The 24808-nt window shown below is 42.4% G+C and overlaps 1 long non-coding RNA gene across 1 annotated transcript; it reads right to left on the bottom strand.

Annotated features, from left to right (window-relative positions):
* Positions 1–3031: 3031 nt before the first annotated feature.
* On the bottom strand, positions 3032–6051 carry LOC118284199. The gene is made up of 3 exons (XR_004784779.2): positions 5865–6051; positions 5251–5621; positions 3032–4631 (listed from the first exon to the last, which is right to left on the bottom strand). It is a non-coding gene; the product is annotated as an uncharacterized LOC118284199 (long non-coding RNA).
* Positions 6052–24808: the final 18757 nt, after the last annotated feature.

The raw sequence follows: 24808 nt of genomic DNA, 5'->3' as shown, positions 1-24808 counted from the left end.
ATCCTGGTCTTAGTTTCTAAATAAACAGTTTTTTGTTTATTTTCTTCTATCCTTAATGAAATGGCTATTGTTGACCAAAGCGGCGCCTAAGTTCATGCAGGATAAGGCTGTCCCTCCAGTAAAGAAGAATAAAAAACGAACACATCATCAGTGCAAGCACCTCATTATGATGAACAGTAACACGATATTGTTAGGTGACCTCAAACGGCTGCAGTATCACTAAAGGAGGAAGAACACGGTACACAGAGTGTCAAAGTCCATGTGAGCTGGAGGTTGGAGTCAATGGATAGGTCAACGAAGCACAACCCTTATTTTTGTTTCTTTTATCCATGACCATTCGCCAAAGTATAGCCACTTGTTTATTTTTGCAACCATGACGACAAAGGATTTCTGACCTTACAAAAGTAGGAACAGTAGAACCTCTTTCCTAAACCTAACCAAGCTGCGTTTGTGCCTAAATGCAACCACACCGTGACCTTTAACAACCTTAGTCGCACGTTTATGGTTGTTACCAAGACGACAAAGGTCCAGTACGCCTGCTGCTGGCAGGCTATAGGTCATGTGCAAGGGAGGGGACGTGTGACCTATAGGGTTGTTCAGGTTAGAGGACTCCCTCTGTCCCAGTCATGCAAATTGTACACAAAAGTAGCTCTAACACACAAATATTTATATACTGTAGATCATAATCCAGGCAGCAATAACCATTATATACTACCATCAAGTTGGTAGTATATATAGTATCAACAACTATATACTTCCAAGAAGTTGTATATAAACATATTCTAATACAAATAATATTTTTTTAAGGTAAAATGTTTGTATGACTTCTATCTATCATTTTTGTCATACGTATTAAATGACCAACATGAGATAAACAGTCATACTTTTATGTCAAATCAAATAATTAATGCAATAGTAGACAAATAACTGACAAATGGCTTCCTTTTCAGAGCCAAACAAAAGGACAGTCTGCGCTGCATGTTGCCCACAGCAACCGGCAACAACTGATGAAGTCCTTGAGCTTGCGTTGTCTTTTATCATTTCTCCACAACTCACCACTTTTGCCCACTTCCAACACCAGCTGAGAATACACAGTGGCCATGAGAGCCAATAAGGCCCAACCAGCCACCTCCACACTACCGATTTCTCCTGACACCTAATGCCAGTTATGAAATTGGGGGATAAGTTAATGTGTCACAGTAACATTGATTTTTCATTTGCTTCTCGCTGCCCTCAGTCCCAGAGCCAGCCCGAGCCTTTCCTTCATGCTTCAGGATGGATTACTGTGGCCCCCTTTGAAACAGAGCATCGCAGGGTGACAGGGGAGCCGGTGCGAGTGTTCATGAGAGGTGCCACACCTGATTACAGGTGACATCATCCCACTGTCATCTACTGTGCCAGGAAAGATCAATTATCAAGATCAAGTCCTTCAGTCCTTCATACTTTTAAAGCATTTCTAAATATTTCTTCTTCTAAAAGGCTTTTCTATCTGCATGTTTTTTTCTCTCTCAAACAATCTAAAAATCATTTGTTTCCTTTATCTGATCCATAAATTGAATTCAATTCTAATGGCGTATAGAACAATAAGGAGGCCTCTACAGTGGGGATAAAATGAGCGGTTCAAGAAATCGGTGCCTGCTCCCTATGAAAGGAAAAATACGCTCGCGCAACAACAACACCGTGCTCAATGAGCTATGTCCTCAGTTCCATATGAGATTGGTTAATACAAAAGCTTGCTGGTGAAAAACATTGTCCTGCACCCAGTGACAAAGACAAAGTGCCTGTGTTTGGCGTACGCGAGTCAAAGGGACAGGTGACGACAGGGAGGGAGACCAGGGAGGGAATTTGAATTTCACATCTAGGAGGAGGCAGCATGTCATTAAAAAGCCTAATTTCAGTGTCAGGTAGACTTACAGGTGATCCATCATCTTGTCAGAAGGATTTTATTTTATTTTCAAAGGAGTTGAAAGCGGGCTTTCCAGACTTTTTACTTTGGTTCCAATTAGATTTAAACACAATTAACAGAGAAGTCGAGGCCCACATGTATGGTTGAGAGATACCTGCCCGCTCAAGCAGATCTGGGGGAAAACATTTTGTGATATAACTGAGGGCTAAAGATTCTGCATGAATAAGAAAAATGAATTGTCCATCAGAGTAATGAAACTATATCATAATTAATGATTATTCGAGATCCTTTCATATTCCAGTGTTGCACACAACGCTGCTGCACTGCTCTTCATGTACCACCAGCAAACTGCATATCAGCACCCATGAATGCCATTTATTGGTACATTTCTAGATGTTAACGCCTGTCAACTCCAATCTCGCCAAAGGAGGCGCCCAGGAAATAAAATGCATCGGAGGGTACCTGAGAGGAGGACACACGTTAACCCAGATAGGCTGTGACAAAACACCATTACCCTCTCCTGTTCACACAGTGACGTACAGGACAGCTCGCGATCCCCTGTCCCTGGGAGGAGGGCCGTCCAAATGAGAGACACACACACACACACAGGCGCACAAATACAAGCACACATCCGTGTTCTCACATTGGGAGAAAGTTCTTTGAACCTGGGATGTAAACTTGGGAGCTTTCGGTTTCCATAGTTAAGAGGAGTGCCTATAAATCTGCAAAGAAAACACTCGTTGGTTATAAAACTACTGTATGCTTAATAGTTGAGCTAGTTTCCGTTGTTCATTTGAAATATTTTTTCTCTTATGCATGCCCATAAGAGGAAGTACCAGTAGACTACTGCAGTATAAAACGAAGTAAGTATCATATTAAAGGCAAAAGTAAAAGTTAGATTATTATATATCTTATATTATTAAGCAGTATTTTGATATTTTTCCTAGTTGATGTTCAACTTTTTACTATTGTGAAGTTTGATCAGTGTTTTATGTACTTTACTTAATTTATTTGATTAAAAATTTAGCAACACTATAATATGAAAAAAAATCCAGAAGTGAAAGCAAAAAATGTAGTTAAAATAATAATAATAAAGTACACATTATACAGACTGGCCCTTGTCAGTGTTTTTAATCATTTTAATTGATAATTAAAATTGATTCATCAATACTTTGTTGTAGTTTTTATGGGATTTATATTTTTTATAGAGGTTTAATGCATCAATAACATCAAAATATTATTAATAGCACATTTGGCAAATTTAAAACTTGTGAAAAGTATTATTTATCTCAGAGTAGTAATAGAGTTGAAGTATAACAGCATGAAATAGAAACATTCAAATAAAATAAAAAGTATTGTTCTTTAGCACAATACTTCAGTAGATGACCTCAGTTACTGTCCACCACTAATATTAAAATTAATCTATAACAATGATACGATGTGTTCATTGTCGTATCTAAAAGCGCTAACTCCCTGACTGCGTTCTGCTGTGGAAGAAAACGACTGCTTTAAAAGACAGTCGCGGATCCTTTACACCCTCCGGTGTGTCGATGCTGAATGGTGACAGAGATCAGATGGATGTGACAGCAGCAGTCCAACCGCACTCTGCTCCTGCTGGTGTCGTAACATGGATGTATAACCACTGTCGTCCTTACATCAGGCTTCTTAAATGGACAAAAATGCCAGGGCAGCAAAAAATGGCGCACAAACCTAGGGCTTCATTAGTAGAACCTTCCCAGCATGCTTTGCGATGACAAATGATTGACTTGGAACAATATCTAAGGCGATCAGGACAAAGTACCAGCCATTTCAAGGCTCAGCAAAATTCAAATTCTAATTAGACCTTGCACCACATTCCAAATAAAAATGGGTCCCTAGGTGGTGTACCCTATCAGGTGTCTCTCCCAGACCACTGAAACAAAACGAATAAAGAAAATGATTAAAGCGATAACAAAGGCATAAAATTCAAATTATAGCAGCATCACATCTGGGATCTGTATGTCACTGCACTACCATTCCTGCTCTCTCCCTCTTTTTCTTTGGCATTCTCTAACCCATTCACACACATGGAGTAATCCTTTCTTTTTTTGCACGAGGGCAATCAAAGAGCAGGGAAAAGGACAGAGAGCTGGGGAGAGAGAGAGAGAGAGAGAGAGAGAGTGAAAAACCAGGGAAATTAAAAGGTAGAGAGCGAGAACGCAAATAGGCTCTCAGCTTTAAGGTTATTAATGACTCCTCAAAAATGTGCGACTTTTCCAATCTCTCTGAGAAGCGCTTGAAGGAGCTTGCAGATGAAGCTGACCTTCACAATGTTCTTTGGTCTTTAGTTAAGAAATTCACTCACCATTATGGCATCATTAGGGAAACAAGGATAAAATTACTCCATGGTTAATGACCTATAGGATCCCCACCAAAATTTGTTTCAGATCTAATAAAACTGAGCTTAACACACTCGAATGAATTATGAGGACTGCTATGCTGGGGTATTAAAATGAGGGGAAATAGATTTTCAGAAGCTAGGAGGACTGGACTTTTCACATCAGATAGTAGAATGGAATTTTCTGGGCAATAAATTCTACCATGTCTCAATTTCATTTTTTTTTTTACCTCACAGAATTTTTCAGGCTGTGATGGAATCTGTGAGTGGGATGGCCTCTAAAAATTCATTGCCAATTGCCGTCTCCTCCTCTATCCCCTTAAGGTAGATAGATTGATGGATGAATGGCTAAATGGGCAAATAAGTGGAGAAAAGTATAACCAAATGAAAACTCAACGTATGATAGAAATAAATGATTAGATACACATAGATTCCTAAAAAAAAAAAAAAAATCCCAGATGGCACAGCAAAGAACATGATAAGAGAAACAAAAAAAGTGTATCAAAAATCCACATTGATGCTGATTATTTCACATGTTTACATTTCCTCTAGCTTGCTGCTAAATTTAGTGCATGCCAAGCTGGTCATTAGCATAACGCAGGGCAGTTGAGAGGACACACAGAAACTCATTAAAGAGGACAACGTAAAGCTGCAGGCGACTGTGCCTCTGCAACCCGCTAGCACTAACACATGCATCAAAGTGTACATGCTAATGCACCTACGAAAAACTTTGCATGCAACATGATGAAAAGTGTGATGGAATCTCGAAGGGACACGCCGTTTGTAAAAAGCAGTATTGGTTTAGCTCGGTTTGCTTGCAGCCCCTGAGAAGGGGGTTTGTGAGCTAATGGCATTTGCTCTCTTTAAACTTTAATCTTTCCTATTAATTCCCTGCAACTGGAGAATGTGCGAGAGTTAATGTTCCATGAACGTGTTTCTCACTCTGCAATCTCTTCAAGCTAATTACCTTCAGGTGCTAAATGGGGGGAAATTGCAATCCATTTGGAAGGGAGAAATTTCACCTCCCCTTTGCCTATGTAACTGTGTGTGCAGTTAAAAAGAAAGAAAATCAAACATAAGAAGCCCGGTCTGGAGCACATTGAGTCAAAAAATGGACGCTCTGCGCCGCCCGCTGATTGGCTCCCGCTTTCCAAGGTAGCGTTGGGAGAAATTGCTTCCTGTATTTTGCCGCCTCGCTGCTTATTTTGCAGGTCACTTGGAGGTCAGCAGGTGCAGCGGTGGACAAACCGCGGAACAGATGTTTGATTGACGTGGATCGCGCAGATTGGCAATCAAAGTTTTCTGATGAGAAAGGAGGGGGGGCTCACAGGATGGCCACTTTGAAGGGCGAAGCGCCAAGGAGATCCGGAAGAAGTCAAAATACAAATTAAAAGCAGATTAAGTCAACGTGACAGATTCATGGTTGCCTGTACGGAACATTAAATCCCGGGGAGTGACACGGTATTTCGTCAATGACAGAATCAAGTTGCAAATGTACAAATGGCTCCCCGAGTCAATCACTAATCAGTAACGCAGGAAGAACGGGGCTCATCGCAGACAAATAGCTTTGGCAAGTTTTACCTTTTTAAGAGCCAGCCTGTGGAGGAGGGTTATGTGGAGAGGAAACGGAGACGGATAGGGTCAGGGCGAGTGAACAGTGGGGGTTCTTCACTCTCCTCAGAGGAGTCTGGAGCGTAGAGGGTCACTTTGTCCCCTGTTTGATCTTTGTCTTCAGATGACACGGCAGGAAATTAAAGATGAAAGGAGTTCCAAACTACTGTCCAATAAACACAGGGACAGAATGCCCTCATTCGCTGCCACAGATCCGGTCTAAACTCGCAGGGTCTGTGGGCCATCCGCACATACATCTCGATTAACCATTTTGTAAAACAGATTATTTAAAAAGAGCAGACTCACCACACTGTGTAAGCTCTTATCAATGCCACTTTGTTTGTTACTGATGTCATTAAAAAGTTCCAAATTGAGAGCTGCGTTAGTGAACTTTTATTGTTTTTCGAACTCATTGCCAATGTCTTTTTCATAATAATCCCCCGTAAATGGTCTTTTTCATAGTCATTAGATACAGTGGCTGTTTAATTCATTACTGAATATATTTTACGAGCACATTTAAGAGATAAAATAATTTGTCTTCCCAAAAACAAAAAAGTCAGATTCTAATTTATCTCGTTCCGATACTTAAGAAAAAGGGGAGGTTGGTGTCATGATGTGCAATGGGGGGGGGGGGACGACATACTTTTTTTTCCCCCCAGCCATATTTTTTCTGTGTAATAATAAATGAATTAGTAGTGGGGAGTACTACAAACAGTGCATATCTTAGACAAACACTCGTAGTGACAGCGCTGAGCTCCCACTGTGTTGAGGAATCTCCTACCGACAGCACTCCCTCCCATTTATCTCAGTGGCTGCGAGCAAAAAAAAAAAGAAAAAAAGAGCACAGGCTGGGAGGCTGAGGAAACATCAAAAGAAGAGCATCCCCAGATAACTGCAGCTCTGTTTTTCTTAGCGCCTTATGAAACACACCTCTCTGCACTGGTAACTAAAACCCAAGGAGCACAATAGCGTACTCGGTTGCACTCTGTGTGGCCTTTTGCTCGATCATTTCATGCAGACTGCTTGAAGGCATAAGTAAACCCCGAACGGCCGCTGATGTTTTCTTGTGTTTTTATTTTTTTTTCTAAAAAGCTGTTACCTTTTCTCTTTTTTTCTTTTTTTGTTGCTATCTTTCTAAAAGGCCAAAGCTATTTGGTTAAATCATTTGAGGTGTTATGGCCGTGGAATGGCTCAGTCGAGTAGCATCCCTGTGTAGTACTGAAAGGTTATTTTCTTCATGAACACTTGAGGGTCCACTGATCCCTTGTAAGTGTCTGTTGGAAAATGCATTGACATTTTACGTGAATGGAAAAACCCTCCTCAATGGACTCTCTTTCATTGCTCTTCAGGTTTCAGGTCATTATACCCGCAATAGGGGACCACTCAACCTAGTTTGGTATTACCTCTGAGAAAACCCTTACGCTACAGTACTTCACTCACTCCATTCACAAATTTGGTTCGGAAGTGCGAGGTATAAACCTTTGACCTGAAGAGAGGTTTTGAACATGTAAAGGTGTTTATGTGGTGTCGGCAACATTGATTGTATTCATAGCTTGAGTTAATGAAAAGAAAGTTTGTCTGACCATGCCTTACGGCGTGTTTTGACTCACAAATTGCAACGACCATAATACATCAGCCGACATGTTTTGTCAGTTGCAACTTGTAACTGCTGATAGATTAGACGAAACCAGAACTTTAATTATCACATGTGAGTTGCCTCCACTCCAGGGCAAACTTTGAGCTTTAACAAACTCAGAAATGTATGTGTAAAAATACATATACAGAACAGGTGTGTACTACTGTATGTTCACATATACAGGTAGTGGTACATGCCAGGGGAACCACTTTGTAAAAATACTCCAACTGTGAGCCCTGCAAGTATTGTTAACACAAAAATAAGTATCAGACAGAAAAAGACATCATGATGCAGAAAGGCTCTTTCAGTTTGTTATGGCATAATATTATTCAATTATTAATACGCAAGCAGCATTTAGATATTACAGCCGGTCAAAGGGGCACTAATTATAACTGTTTTAAAAAATTTGGGGTCATTTTAACTGTAACAATGCATCATATTTTCGTTTGAAGAGACATATTGTAAAACGTATCTAAAGCTGTCAGATAAACGTAGTGTTGTTAAAAAGTACAATATGTCTATCTAAACATTACTAAGACTAAAATGTATTTTGGGTACCTCAAAATCCAATGAATACAAGGCCATCCAAAATGACACCATGCCATGTCTTATTAAATTCTACGTCTGCTATTGCGTTGGGTTGCATTACATTCCCGGTATTTTTGGACAAACATAACAATATCAGCTCCAAAAACATATGTTCTTACTGGAGGGTTACTACATCACAATATGTTTTACAGGTATTGTTGTGTCCAAGCAAAGTGAAAAGGTTAAGGCAAAGTTGCTTTAATCAAACAGGGTTCGGATATAGTCATGGGCACCAATCTCCACAGACAAGTCCATTCAATGCAAATGCTGCACCTGCCATGGGTTGTAAAAGCTGTTGCGATTTCAGTGAAAACAGGGTTCACATCATTGGGAAAGGTAGACTTGCCATTTCACGCACCAGTATCCCAGCAATCCGTAAAGACCTGGAGACATTCCTCGACAGGATTAGAATTTTACGATCACCAGGAAAACGACTTCAGAGCCAAAACTCATCCTTTTCATACCTGCTCCTTTTTTTTCTTCTTCATTTTGACTGAAAAAATTTTGACGTCAGCTGCTTACATCTTAGTTTTGTTTTAGTTTTTTTATATGCAGTCATTAGCATAAATTTGGAGAATTTATATTACTACATTTTTATTCAGCATCTTCAGATTTGATTGGTCTTGTCAATTAAAAATTGAATATAATCTTGGATAAATAACTCCAAAGTATTTAAAGAATAAAATGTAATGCAGTTGCCCATACACACTGACGAGAGCTACAATGGTCAGAGACTGTATGGATAGCAGTTCACTCGGCTCCCCAGTCCAGTCAGGCTGAGTCGGCTCACACTGATAACGGAGGTAATGGTGTTTCTGGAAGAGTGAGGCCAGATGAAACACACCACACGGACAGATACCACAGGCATACTGGCCCCTTCTGTTTGAAAATTTCATTTTTTTTCCGGCAGGAAGCCATGAATGCTTAGGATGAATCCAAATCCGGTTTTCCGCACTTTATCAGCGTGTGGCCCACCAAGTGGTGAGAAGGCGGGGGAAGTCGAGGGCTGAGGGGAAGGGGGGTGATCCACTCATCCGAGACCCTCCACTTTAATCCAATTTACAGCCTCCCCCAGCAAAAGATAATTACAACCCTTAAACCAGCTAGGAGAGGGGCAAAAAGAAAAGGCCTCACTCACCCAAACTGTGCCTCTGGCCCCTGAAGTCTCCACCTAGAGAAAGAGAAAAGGAGGGGGCTCTGTTAGCAGGACTCAAGCAAAGGCATTGTGACAAACTGAGAGTGTGTGTAGCTAATGAGGCAAAGTGATTTTTTTTTTCCAGCAAATGGATGCCCGCTGGGCAGCAGTAGAATGCACCCCAGGACATCTTTGCTTCGCCGATGTTCACCACAGATGTAGGGGAGGTGAATTTTAGGTTGGTACTTCAATAATTTCCATCACACATATTTGTAAAAGCTCTCTGAAGTTTGGTCTTCACATGGTTTTTAACCATGTACTGATGATAGTTTTTAAAGGACAAAATATGAGGAATGTGTACACAGTGTTGTCCTTTTTGTATTTTTTGCTGCAAATGAGGATTAACCCTGTTTATTTTAATGTTGTTGATTCCAGTAAGACATTTCGTTTTAAAGAAAAACCTCCGGATGCTCTTGAGGCTGAGAATTTTCGCCAAATGTCCACCGAGCATCTTTTATCAGAGGTCTTTGAAGTGCGAATGAAGGAATGGGGTAAACTTTTGCAGAAGAATGTGAAGAAATAATAATGGAGGGGCTCAGAGGGGAGCGGAAACGCTGGCCAGTCCTAATTAATAGAAGGAGAGACACTCCCAAAGTCTCCCATTCACAAGCTCACAATGGACTTCTCCACCGAGCACAGCCTGGAATGGAATATGGGAGGAGTGAATAGAGACAGGGTTAGAAAAAAAGAAAAAAAAAGGAGGCGGGGGGGCCTGCTGAAGTCCTCATTCTCTGAGCACCCGTCTTTCTTATTGTGCTTCTGTTTTACAGCATCGGCCCCAGGGCCTATAGAGCTCCCCTTCTCTGTGTTCAGAGAATCCCACTGGTCCGTTTTGTAAATATGGGTCCTGGCAGTGTGTATGAAAGGATGGCACATTTCCAGTACTTATCCAACGTAGGTCTCTCCTCCTGCTCTTCTGCTCTTTCAAATAATGTTTGAAAGAGCCCCCCCCCCCCCCCCCCCCCCCCCCATCCCTATGTCTCTGTCCCTCGAACCATCTCTTTCTCTCTCTCTCTTCCTTTCAGGTGCATCTACGGTCGCTGGAGTCAAGTGCACTGGTAGCCCGCGTCGCGGGGTGGGCTTATTTTGCCGAGTCAAGTCATGGGGGGAGGGGTTTGTGAGGGGCAACAGGAGAAGTGTGGACCCACCTGCCACTGATTATCCTCCCAGTTAGAGGGTTTAGTCTTGACCTCTGAACTTCAGAGCTGCCCCACACCACTAATCTGTTAATTAACCCGAGAAATACCCTGGAAAAACTTTGAACAGCCATTGTGTGTGTGTGCATGTGTGCAAGAAAGTGTGTAAAGGGAAGAGACAACAAGTGCAACAGAGGGAGGGAGAGAGAGAGGGAGAGAAAGTGTGAGTTGTGGTTATTCTCTCACTGCGGCCTTATTGGATAAGTAGGACATTTCAGCCGTGGTGTTACATGGTCAGCGTTGTCAGCGCACTCAGTCTTTTGGTTTGGCTTTACATCCACAAATGGTTTTCACATTCTAAATTATTATTCTGTTTTGACAGAATTTTACATTATTATGTTCTTGTAAATAGCCAATTCTATTTTGAAATAAACTAAAACTGAGGATGTGTCTGATTATGTTTAAATATGATGAATTCTATGAATAATCCCCACTCATTTCTTTTTCTAAATGATGAATTATTTTACATCCTCGGGGGCATTTACAATTATTCCAGTGAAAATAACACAAGACGAGAGATTTAATCTTTGGGTGAGCATATGTTGGCCTGTGTCAATGGGTCACAAGTGCATTGATTTGTTTTGAAGAGTTAAAACCCAAAAAGTGTTGGAACCTAAACCAATGTTCTTCTGTATGCATTATTATGAAGAAAAAAAACTTGGACAGCAGACTCAGTTTGTCGAGCTCTTATTGTCGTCGCTTGACGTTGTGATTCATGTCTAATATTAGTTTCAGTGTCTTAGGTCCATGTGGGCTGGGCGCTTGCAGGTGAACAACACAATGCATCTGTGTAGATAATAGGGATCGACATCTAATCCCACTTGCTTGACATTTCCTTTTATTAATTTGCACCGTGTCCTTGTCCTGCCGCCACACAAAAAGACCTGTATTATTTCAAGTTTATTCTGGATACACTGTCCGGCATTATGATAACACTAATATGATAGACTACATTTTTCTTGGTTGATCAGACACACCTGGTAGTCCTGCCGAAAACAAACAAAAATCTCTGCGCTGGCTTTGACTGGTGAGGCGGCTGATAAGTGGGGCAACAAAGTCAATTAGTTCTGTGTTTATTAGTATGTGACAGGTGCTGGGTCATGCAGATTAACTCACAATCCTTGGAGGGATGGGACAACAATAATGGTGAAACATGTCCGTCCGACCAGAAAGTAAAGGTAGCAAAAGCAACATAGCAGAGCCTGCTCAATTAATTATGTGGATTAATGAAGTTCTGCTTGATTAAATGTTGATGGCATTAAAACGCCTATTTTTTTTTTTCCTTCTCCACAGTGTGACATAATGGACACTTACATAAATAATGGAATCCTTCATGGTTACAGAAACCAACACAGTGCGTGATATGGACCACTCCCCCTCCTGAACCCCTAAATCGATTAATTAAGGCTATTGCCCTTGATTATCCAATCACAGGTTTCATCTGGGTTTGACCTCTAACCTTCAACCTTGCCTGACTGGAATGATATTGATTAAGCAGAATGGTTTTCCAGTTACTGGAAACAACATTACCTTCAAAAAGAGAAGCTGACAGAGTGTCTTTCCATTGACCCCAGAGAGCTGTTGTAGCCGTTGTTTTTGTACACTTCACGTTGAGCGAATGGCTCGAACATCAAATCGTGGCCATTTAGACAACTATAACATTAAATAATTGTCAAAATGAAGGATCAATAACACTCACTGTTCTCTGAAAGCCACTGATGCAAAGCCGTGTATTTCGAACACAATAATACCCTTTATTGCTTTCAATACAACAAATGAATTATTTCCACTATTTTACTCTATGTGGCCGCGTGCGATTTGATTCATTTGACAGAAGTCTTTGTTGCATTGTTTCATGGTAAACACGCTCTATCAAAATTGTGTTTATTTCACTTTTTTCCTTTCCCATGATGGAGGATCTTTCTCCTTTTGCGGCAAATTAAGCATGCAATGTTTGCAATGCAATTACAGTATAACTGATGCTTATATAAATATGCAATGCATCAACAAAATGCACCAATCAACCAGTGGTTCACGTCGTCATGACCTGAAGCTGATCACCAGCCAGCGGGGTAAAGCCACGCAGGCATAATGAGCTATGGTGTGGTCAACACTTTGATCTGATTAATAACCATTACCGTCTTTACTATTCATATCAGTAGGCTTAAAGCCTCGGAGTCGCAGCAGTTGGATCTCAAATCTTCCATTTCTGCTGGTTGGTCAGCATTGAGGGGAAATGGACCAAAATGCGGCACAAAATTTAGCAACAGGGTATAATCAAAATTAAAAAGGGATTTGGTATTTTTGCATTTACGTTATTTTCATGCCTGCTGTGCTTAAGACGAACATGCCTTTCCTTTGTAAAATGTTACTTATTGCCATCACCATGAGGCCCAGGACGTTGTTAATATTTAAACAACCAAAGTCATGACGGCGGCTCAAAAACATAACTAGAATCTGCCCTCATAATATAGCTTTCAGATAGATGATTAACTAAAGGTCACGTTTGTCTTCTTTTTAATTAAATCCAACGCGATGACTAAAATATTAGTTTTACAGCAGTGTTTCCTCACGGCAAGGATTCACGTGCACAACAATCCCCCTGGCAGAATTCAAAGCACCACTGACGTGTCAACATCTCAAATAAATGTTGTGAAAATGCCAGGGCCGCATTCATTCCTTGTTTTGGTGCTTGTTGAACAAGGCGGCGTGGGATTGCTCTCCCTCACCCTGTGGTCTGTCCTCTAGGGTGCGAGGATTCCGAGTCACTCACTGCACATCAGGCTCTCCCCCCGGGGGCCCCTGGCACTGGCAGAGGCAGGTTAACAAACTGTAAAGGCTTCAACTGAGCAGCACACAAACTGTTTTCCCTCCACAAAGGGACTGGCTCCAACAAATGTCATAAGCCTATAATGAGATAGCTGATCTCGGTAGTAAAGAAGAGAAGAAAAGAAAAAATGCCTCCCCTCGCCGGTCAGTGGCTATTAGAGTCAGCGAGAGTAGAAAGGGGAAGCTTCCCCGTTTTCTTAGAAGCCCCTCGGAGGCTGGCCAACATGACAATGCTGGTCAATTAATTGGTGAAAAAGTGAAAATCCAATTAATGTGTATCAAGCTGGCAGTTTTGCATGATGATGGCTCATTAGGAGACCAAGCTGTGGGTGGAGGAGTAGATGGGTGGAGGGGCTTAAACCCCACTCATTAAAGCTCTGTCCCTCTCCGTGGGGTTTTGGGGACCGGCTTATTTATGCAACAGGTTCCAAACAAAAACCTCAACGTGACGCTCATTTAGGTAGATTTGGAACTGATGAATTTCTAAGTGGCGCAGGTGGGGATTCTTTGATTCCAGCGCGCGAACTTACAGAGCGAGTGTATTTATACGGAACGCATTGATGTGTGTTTCGATGTTCGATGCATGTGTGAAATGGTGAAACGACAAAGGATGCGCACGCTAAATGGGTTTTTGGATTTGGAAAAACTTGTTAAATAAAATAAAATTTTAACTTACATGCATACAGTATGGATGCACTTAAGTCGGTGCATACAGTTTTGTATGATACATACAAACAGTCTGCTTTACTTGTTATATTGTTATTATCCCGATCTACTTTTTTTTCCAAATTAGCTTTAACTTATATATGCAGTATATCCGTATTACATTCTGCATGATCTCCTCCCACAGTAGGTAACAACAAATATCTATATTGTCCTTGTTGAATAAACTAAAAACATACATATCAGCAGCGTACAAACCTTTACGCCTTCGGTTCACACACGCGGATTGGCAGGTCAGTGGATAAAATTTAAAAAAAAAAACGCGTCCTGGAAAAATACGTTTTATACAAAACATTCGTAAAAATTCGCATCAAAACACCTAATTGTTCCATTAGACAACATTTCGATTCAAGACGTGCTTTCAAAATAGTTAAGGGCGGAGGTAATGGCCGTGTCGCAAAAAAAATGAGATGATGGCGCTCCCGCGGCTACTTTCTGAAGCCCGGCACACACACTGACAAAATAAAGAATGTGCTCCCATACTCCCGCAGCCAGCCGGTGTTTGTCTAGCCTCTGCTTCTATGTGTAAGATTAATACTCTTGCCACACTCTCATAGAATAATGTCACTTTAATCTTGTTTGGGGCGAAATTCGAAGTGGAGTGTGTCTACTTGTTTCCTGAGATTACTTCATCTTTCTTTCGGCAGCGGTGTGTGACTCTGCCGCCTGCTGTCCCCTGGCGTTGGATGTCCCATTACCCTTCACACGCCGCAACTTTCTGCTGTTTGCACAACACTGGCCACAGGACCCAACAGCAGGCCAGTGTAGTATTGATGTTTTCGGTTTTTCGTTACTACTGCCAAGCTCACGTTGGCTACGTGTAGCCCGCTCCGGACTACTGCTGCCAGTGGCTGAGCCATTGTGAATATGGAAGATGCTTGGAAAAGTTTCACAGCGTCGTGTGTTGGCTCCTGGTGTTTCTTTGAATTCAGACATAATTTACTGGACGTATTCCTGAAATGATTCTGCAGATTCAGATTTATTACAGTGACTCATTGCATGTGTGCAGATTTTCCTATAGGTTGCCCATGAAAATGCTCTTTCCATATTGTGACGGCAAGGCTTTTTTCTTTTCAGATTCTGAACCCATTTGGTATTCACTAATTTGTATTTGTAATATTCTCATTCAATAATTTACAATGAATGTCTCCGCACTTACTTTCCACTGTGTTGACCCCGGCATTTCTGAGTGAATGAGCAGCAGTGAATCAGCCATAAATCTCTAATGAGGCTTGATGTAAACACCACAAAACAAACTGCACAAATTCCTTACACAACAATTTGGCACCTTTTGCACACACACACACACACACACACACACACGCCACACAACCTCTGGTCCAATACCTACAATTGCACACGTGTTAATTCTTTCTTGTTTATTGTCTGTGCGCTGTAATTACTCTGTGCTTCCTGCATGCCCTTTAAAACCAAATAATTCATTTGACTGGACTAATAAAATGTAGGTCTAAATTTATCCCGATGATTGAATGTTTAATGTCTTGTTAGTGAACACGAACGACATTTTGATGTCTCCAAAATGACCAGTGCAGCCACTGTGTTGCCGCAGCTTCTCTATGTCTGAGCTGGAGAAACACATTTTGTGAGGCGAGCCCTGTGCTGTTTGAAGAAGCACTGTGTTTTTCCCCCTCACTTCCTAATAATCTATTCTGTTCAGCCAGCTGCATACATTGACAAATGTTTCCAGCATTAGGGTATTTACCCGGTGAAAGGTAATAGATGCAAGGGGTTTAGAAAACGCCTGCTGCAAGACACAGCGAGCGCGCTGGCGGAATTTTTTTTTTTTAAAAATGCCACAATAGGAAACACTCGTCCTTTTCTTCACAAAAGGGAAACGGACCATTTGCAAAAAAAACTCAGTTTTTCTACAAAACGCGGACCAGATTTAAGAACTATAAATAAAGCAACCGCGGACACTTGGAGGGACTCAGAAATTCTTGAGGTTAACTGCCGGGCACAAAGATGTGCAAATAGACAATTATCTATCCTGGCGCACATGGCGAGGAGGCAGCTATCTGTCACGTGCCGCTCGGGTGGTTTTTTTTTTCGGATTTTGCAGATTTACTCACACTGTGTTTAAGATACAGGCTAATTCACTGCCACCTGCGCAGTAAAACCCACCCACGCAAAATCCAGGGGTTGGGTTTTTCGGTGCTCCTGAGCGGTTGATTGTCTTTCGGTAGGTTTGCCGTAATTTCTTTTACGTCTCTTTCGCCGTGATTTATATCGGCGCGGCTTGTTCTCGGGGCCTAATGAAAGACGTGACAGTGCATTAATGAGGCCGCTTATTTCGACTGAACTCCACTTCTTCCCTTTCAGCCCCGCTCACTTTGGTCCCCCGGCCCACATGTCCTCTCCCACTCTAGTGTATGCTGTGTCATGCCGTTAACATTATGCCCACTCCTCCGCGTTCTTATCTCGCGTTTCTCTGAGGCGCGGACTCTTGCTGATGCCAAATTCTTTGAGCATGAAACAACGTCGCCGCTAGTTTTGCCGGCGTCAAAATATATGATGCTGAGTAAGAATAAAAATTGGGCCAGTGGCTTTTGTTCCCTCGTGTGTTGCTGCGAAAGTTCTTAAAGTGTAGCCCATGTGCAGTCGGCGCATTAACAATGTCTTCGTGCCTGAGACAAAAGGAGCATTGCAATTGCCGTCTCTAAATTGATACATGCACCCAGGACCATGTATCGTATAACTTACAACAAGAGCTGGCCTATTTGGGGGGGAAATACTGCAGATGATATTTGAATTTGAGGAAACAATAAAAGAAGATAATCGCAGTAAATGTAAATGTATGAATAGGAGCAATGCCTCATACCCCACATTCACCGGGCGATTTAAAGGAACCAAACACCATCACAAACGGAGTTAAGAATGAAAGAATCTGTTGGTGTTGTACGCTCACACTCGCAGTCCGCCGGGATTAATGGATAACTCCAGTGAGAGACGCCTCTGTTCTTAGGCAACGCAAAATGACCACAGGCAGCCCAAGAATTTGGCGGTCAGTTACCGGGGCTGTTTCCCATACATATATTATTATAGCAATAGCAGCAGTGGTGATTGAATTTCTGACCTTTTGTCGAAATGGGAAAGGGGAGGGGTGTATTTCAATTTTTGTTGTGTCATTCACGTCTGTCTTAAAAATAACCACAGGGATGAAAGATCATGGTTTGATTCAATTACCGCGCTGTGTAAAGGCTAAAGATTACGGTATTCTACATGGCACCCGACTTGTAGATATCTCAGATGAATATAAACGCTGATTTCACACAGTTTAAATGGGACCGAAAGCTGGTTACACTCACACTCTCAGTCGCGCTCTTTGGAGCCTCCAAATCTTATTTTACAGTAGACCCACAAAAAATAGAACAGTTCTGTCCTGCACAAGTGAAAAAAATGCAACACGTGGCCCAATCAAGGAGATGAAAGCATGATGAAACGTTACGGTATGATTGGTTGACTGCAATTTCAAGTATTCTCAAGAAGGCAAACCTGATACTGGACTCTTCATACCACACAGGCCATCCAACTCTCGCGCAACCGGAGGCCGCCACACCAGCAAAGTTTGGTGGGAGAACACTGGCCGGCTCTGCCAATCAATAGCAAGGTTCACATTAAAAACTGCTGACAGCTGTGGGAGAGAGTTCCCACTTTCATCTGGCGCTGTCTGGCCCTCCAGCTAACCTCACCGCCACCCTCTCCCTTCGCGGACCCGCGCTCTTTATTAATCTCTGTCGCATCCCACAGCCCGACCCAGAGAATGGCCCCGGCCCCGGCCACGTTCCTCGCTTATCACCAAACTTTTGGCTCTTTTCATTTTTTTCTTTCTTTTTCTTTTTATAACAAAACTTCACTTGATAGCCTTGAACCCCCCCCCAGCCCACCCAGCGGCTGTGTCTCACCATATCAACCTGTTTGCTGAAAGAAGGAAAAATGAGCTCCACGAGTGAAGCGTGCCTGTGGTTGTGTACGACAGTCGAACTTTCTTTGGTTCTTCCTGTAAAACTGCTTAGCTAATCAAGAAAAAACTGTATATATCCAAAAAGTAAAAACAGATAACGCAGACATTTTGTTGTTGAAGCGACCGTTGAACTTTGGTCCTTTGTTCCTTTTTTTCGCCGCCGTGTTCTCGGTTGTGGAAGCAGGAGGGTCCCACTTGACAGACATTGCTCAAACATGCCCGTGGTTAATGCAGACCTCTGCTGCCCCTTAGGGGCGGAGGGAAAAAAGGACAGTGTGAAAAGTTCCCCCTGGAATGGAGGAGGAAAGACTTCATGTTATGAACAGCATATGTTTAGCGAGTAAAAGCGAAAGATTCGTTCGTTTTCATTTGTCATTATGATGGATAATTTTGACTGGGAGTGAAAGTTGTTTGAGTCTGGTGTGTGTGTGTGTGTGTGTGTGTGTGTGTGCTTGTGTGTGTGTGTGTGTGCGTGTGTGTGTGTGTGTGTGTGCACAGCAGGTCTAATCCCATTAGTGCTGCTGATCCTGGGCCTCAGGATCTGTTGTGTCTCTATCCAACCTGCTTTATGCTTTGTCTGTTTAACTTAGCAGCAGCAATAAACAGTCTTGTTTTCGGGTTCTTCGTAGAAAAAAAAAAGCCAAAGCGAAATCTCCTCAGGCTTGTTTCACATCTTCATTCACCGACCGTTCAAATTGCATTTTAGTCAACACTAAGCTGAACAACTGTTTTTTTTTCTTTCTTATAATTCTCTCGAGGAAATATTTAAGCAACACACCTGTTAAACTATGGATTATTATTCAATATTAAAGTTTTAGCCGGACCATTCACAGCCAAATTTTAAAATATAACATTGTAGTAATTTGAATCATGTTCAAGCTTACCTTGAAGTCAAATACCAAAAGCATTGCAATTATTAAAAAAAAGATTTAGTCAGGGGTATAATAAACAAAATAATACAATTTGAGGGCTGTGAAACAATACCCTTGTAACATAATTAAATTATAATTAACACGAAATATGTTTTGTTGATATAACATCTTTCCTGCTAATGTCATAATATTTGTACTTCATTAAAAAAAACTTTTTAAAAAACTTTTCATATATTACCCGAAAATGTTTCAGCAGTACAAATGCAAGGCCAACTTAAAAATGGTTCACAAAAGGAGTTACAGTATGGGGCCACATTTAAAGGGGGAAACATTTGGGATCAGGTAAGAAAGTAGGAAATGTGACAGTTGAAACAAGGTGCTGCACAGAAGCATGGCAGGTAGAGGTCACAGCTGGAACAGACATATTATATGTGCAGTAAAGATAATCGAGAGGGAAAAATATGGCTTTTGGCGTGAGGAATATGCCACAATCCGTCTAGGTGTACTCAAGCAGTACAATTTATTACATTTAATACATTTAATAACAGTGAGCAAACTCTTTGATCAGAGCGGCATCTCCGGTTGTCTGGCATGAGAGGTGCTGGGTTCGAAATGCAAATATTCATTAGTGTTGGCAACTAGAGCAGCAACCAGTTTGTCCCAGTGGAGGGGAGAGACTCAAGGAAAATACAAAATGTGGGGGAAAAAACTGTCGCCCGCGCACAAATACGAAACTCTTGGTTTAACAGCTAGGTGCCATAGTCACCAGGTCTGAACTCAGGCTGCATACTGTTACTGAATTTCTTGCACTGGCCAAAATTGTCCACGATACAAACATGTGACAGGATTAATTTGGAATCAATTCACATCTGCCGCATGAAGTCTGAAGCCATGGTACGGTTATCTCCATGGGAAAGGGTGTCTTGTCCAATTAGGATGGGGGGGGGGGGGCAACTGGAGGAGTGGGAGTTCAGGTATCTCAAGGAATAATTCATGAGAAAGGTTAAGAGACATTAACCTCCAGTTAGGTGCTGTGGCAGCAATATGAGTGACATGAGTGATACAAAAGAAAACCAGAGTAAGCCTCTCCTCGGGGCGGATTACCTTTCTCTCTAGGATTGTTTATAATTGAACTAATAATTATTACATGGACAAAGCAAATGTCATACCTTGAGAGATATTATAACAATATCTTCACATTTCATAATCACATCCTCACGTTGATAATAAGTTATTAAGCAACGTATTTCCCTTTACCTCAGAATCTCTTATCTTCCCATTTGTCTGCCATTTTGTCCCACCCTGTGTAACAGGATAACAGGGCAGTTTTCCTCTTTCTAAGGAAGAGATATAGACCAAATGGAAGGGTGAGAGGAAGTGTAGGTAATGCCATTATATCCTCAGGTGTTAAGTTCCTTTTTGTGAGTATTAGTACATGCACTTAACCTTCAATCCCCAGCCACAGGCCCTCTGGGTTTGTTACCTAATAAATATGTCTCGTCTTTTCTCTCCCCGGTGAGGTTCCCCTGAAACTTGTCAACGAGACAATGTGGAAGGAAGTGAGAGATAAAGTTGCCGGGCTCTCTTTTCTGTGCAGTGTTTATTTGCTGTGTCAAGGATTGAGAGATTACACTGTTTCTACGCAGTAAGGGAGGAATCTGGTCAAGCATTTCCTCGGGCTAAAAACATCACTTGAAGAGGCAAAGGGGGATTACTGACAACTGCATTAAGGACAGAAGTCCTGACTTAGGCCTCTTTGCCGTGAGTAGGGAGTCATCATCAATCAATAATTTTAAGGGGCCATTTACAGTGCAGGGTTTTTTTATTTGGGGCTGGGAAAACTGGAAACTCGGCCCGTGTCGTTTTTAAATGGCTTTAAATCGGATGGAATCGAGTCTTGTTAGGAAAACACTGAAATCTTTATGGCAATCTAAGCATCAGCTTTGTCTGAACTTTTGCAAACACTTAACATAACTAACATTTACCATTTATTTAACTGTTATGTATTATTCACCGTAGATTTATTCACAGCTGCTCCGGATGACAAATGAAAAATCTCTCCTCACATACTTAGTCAAATGTGACGGTGGCCGATTTTTGTTTACAGATAAGAGCTTGTCTCTGAACTATTGAATCTTTTCCACACACAAAGAGCATTTTGAGACATGATGCAATACGTATTGGCATGTATTGAATTGTTACAGTTACCTGTCCTTTATAGTCAGTCTGCTGACGCCCATCCAGAGGCGGTAGGAATGGTAACACTAACCCTCATGCTGTCAACGGTGTGATTGATCACCAGCAGATAAACATCAGATCTGCGGGAGAACAGGACAGACATTGATCCCCAGAGGAAGAGAGGACTTGTCACACACCAGCATGCACAGATACTCTGTGAAACATCTGTCAAAATACCACAATGACGGAGAACTGCACCTCTGTGACCAACATGGGAACCCACAGACAGCTGTCCGCTGTCCTGGACGCCGGTTGATGACCAGAGAGTAGAATTATTTTTCGTTAACCTAACTCGTATAGCTACTGTCCAAAGGGTGAGAAGTTTCAACAGTGCACAGATTGATCCATTACAGTCCACACCGATGAAGGTAAGAGAGGATGAAATTCTCTTTAACGGTCATCGTTTGTGTTCTGCGGGACAGCGGAGATGAACTCCCCCTGCCCTGAGGCACACCAAACACCAGAAGAGGGTGAAATATTCCCTGTTGTTCCTTTGGCGGCCATAGAGGATCCCCCCCCCCCCCCCCCCCCCCCCCCCCCCTTGGCACTCGGGGGGGTGGCAAACAGAACGGCAAACAAGGTAGGAGGTGTGCGTGTCTTTTCACAAAATGTCCGTCCCAGCTGGTCGGATGAGGCTCTCTCACCTGGCTGGGCCCTGGAAAATGTTTTTTTTCGCCTGTCATTAGCTACAGGCCTCATGCAATGCCATACTTAAGAGGAGGAGAAAAGGCGAGGCAAAGAAAATGAATGAGAAATGAATGGTCAGTCTGACAAAAGGGGGCCAGCCAATTGCGTCGACAGGAAGAAAAGCATTAGCACCCTTTATGTGCGTGGCGGCGGATTTCCGTGTGCTACACTGTCAGTGTATTTCCCCCCTTAATTAAAATAGTCACAAGTTTCATTGAGCGGTGAATCAAAGGGTGGCTACACCATGAAGCAGGCTCAACTCTGTAACCCGTAGTGTGTGTGCGTGAGTGTGTGCCTGTGTGTGTGTGTGTGGAGTTGGGGAGTTGGACTTAAGCACACAGGGACCAGGATGAAGGGGATTTAAGCTGTGCCCATTCCCATGGTCAGCCACTTAGAATTGGTCATTACTGTCCTGCCTCGAGATGAAAACACAGCGATTAGGGACAACGCCGATGAAAACATGACCACTCCTAAACTGCCTCCCCCAGAACCCTGTGCCCTCAAAGCCAGGAGCAATTTTTAGATCCCTTAGTCCTTTTTTTTTTTTAAGTCCATCCCTCGGATAATAGTCAATGAAGTCCCATTTAAATGCTGCCAAGAAAGCTGATGCTTGATAATCTATATTCTAATAACTCATTAACGATACTGTCTGGAAAAGCTCAAACAACTTTCACTCCCAGTCAAAATAATCCATCATTATGACAAATGAAAACGAATGAATCTTTCGATTTTACCCGCTAAACATATGCTGTTCATAATATAAAGTCTTTTCCTCCATTACAGAGGGAACTTTTCACACTGTCCTTTTTTTTCTCCCGCCCCGTCTGCTGTGCGCATTGATTTTAACCACGTTGTTATGGTGTTATGTTTTTAATATTCACAGCAACAAAGACTGTGGTGCTAAAGAACTAGGACACCTCCTGGATTAACTTCTGAAACCGATTCAACACATAAAATGGACATGCTGTACTAATTATTTCCAAAGATCTAAACATTTCCGGGGTTGTGGTGACTGATGCTGCTCTTTCTTAAAATAAAAAAATAAAAAAAAGACCAAGACCAAGCATCTTAAAGTGTTTTCATGTATGTTTAATATGAATAAACTTGCCTTGCTTTCCCGAGGCAGGGCATTTCCCTTAAAGCCAATTGCACTTTCTTACTTCAGCACAGTTAATCGCCGCGTTAACCCGTCCCGCGGTGAACCAGAGCAGGCTTCTCCGGTGACAAACCTCACCGTCTCCCGGGATAATAACGCGCAGACAATAGCAGACGCATCTGAGGGGAAGGGGAAACTTCTTGCTCCACTTTGGTCGGTGTATGGGATCCCCTCTCTGCTGCTTTGTCATACTTGATCTCTAGATCAGCACAGAACTGGATCCCCAACAGCCCAATGACCCGACACTTTCCACACCATTTCTTTCCCTCGACGGGAGGGGCGCAAACCTGCACCCACCATCACCCCCTCGTCAATTATAGATCATCCGATGTTTGGATAATTAACGCAGCATTATTTTCTAACTCCCACCTCAAGACAAGCCCTCCTGGTTTTGTTAGAGTAGGGTGGGATTCCCCTCTCGTGTTCTCTCCAGGGGACAGTCAAAAAGAACCAGGGGCATGAATTATGCAGGGGAACATAATGGCAGAAATCGCTAATCATAGCTCGTGCAACTTGAGAGGGTTGGTCCAGCAGGCTGACTGACAGAGGGGTGCTGGAGAGACGACGCGCGATAAGGTAACACCGGTGTCTATGGAGTCTTCTTGGGGCCGACCCTGACGGGGGTACACACATCACTCGGGACACAGGGTGCACTGAAGAGCACTGGCATTATGAGAGGAAAGAGCGATGTCACGCTGAATTTATAACTTGCATTCAACTACAGTGCTGTTTGAGGGCCGGTCAAATGGAAGAACATTAATACCGCAGACAACTTAATGAAATTTGCTAATCTCGAAACACAAATCATTTCGGTGTAAGGTGAAAGCTGCAAGAGTTGGATAAAAGCCACCGTCTTCTGGATGATAAACTTTAAAGAAGACGGTGTTGGCAGTGATTGTGGGATTGTTTTGTCTGACAAAGCTGACATTCCCAGAGTGAGTTTTAATCCCCAACTCTGGCACCGCGCATGGAGCTTTCCTACGAAGCTTGGCGTCTGGAGGACACTCAGCTGCACACTGTCACCTTTTGTTTCATGTCAGTCTAACATAACCTGGCTGCCTCTGTGAAGTTCACTGGGAGATTAAGGAGTGAATGGAAGCGGTGTTACTTAGCGGATGGCACAATATCGTATGATATCCATTCCTGTCGAAGATGCTGTCGCGATCAGTTTTCAATATCAGTTACGTGTTTTTGTACACGTTGGTCTCGGAATAAGTCATGTGGTTTTCTTACGGAGACGGTGCCACGAAGGTAGACGGCACAACAATTCGGTTTCCTCAATTACAGCTGAAATAGCGTAAAGGATGCAAAAACAATTTTAACACACCCACATTTTTTCTGTGCAATGGCACAGTCATAAAAGTGACGAGCAAACAAAACGAATGGGGGTAGGCCAGTGGTGAGCATTTGCGCCGTTTGTTGTCAGTCCTCACTGTCACAATGATGGAGTGTCCGTCTGACAGGTGCTGTGATTTCCCTGACCCCATTGTATTCAAACAACACAGGCTCCTCACACAGGAAGAGCGGAGGAAACAATGGTACAGGTGATGTCTGGAAGAATTTACCCCCCCAAGGGCTGCCCATCCGACAGTTAAAAAGGTGCGTGTGTGTGTGTGTGTGTGTGTGTGTGAGAGAGAGAGAGAGAGAGCATATTGCTCTCTGTTTAAAAAACACTCACCCTTCATACTCCTTTTCATCATAATAAAACATAAGACGTTGAACATGAAGATCTACGTAGACCCCTTTTTGGTCCAATTCATTCACCGTTCCCTTCTAACCTACCTGCAGGTGTTGGGATGTACGTTGTAACCT

Source organism: Scophthalmus maximus, chromosome 10 (assembly GCF_022379125.1).
Source record: "Scophthalmus maximus strain ysfricsl-2021 chromosome 10, ASM2237912v1, whole genome shotgun sequence".
NCBI classification, from domain to species: domain Eukaryota; kingdom Metazoa; phylum Chordata; class Actinopteri; order Pleuronectiformes; family Scophthalmidae; genus Scophthalmus; species Scophthalmus maximus.
Note: the sequence above shows the minus strand (reverse complement) of the source record. Positions and strands in the feature narration are given on the sequence as shown.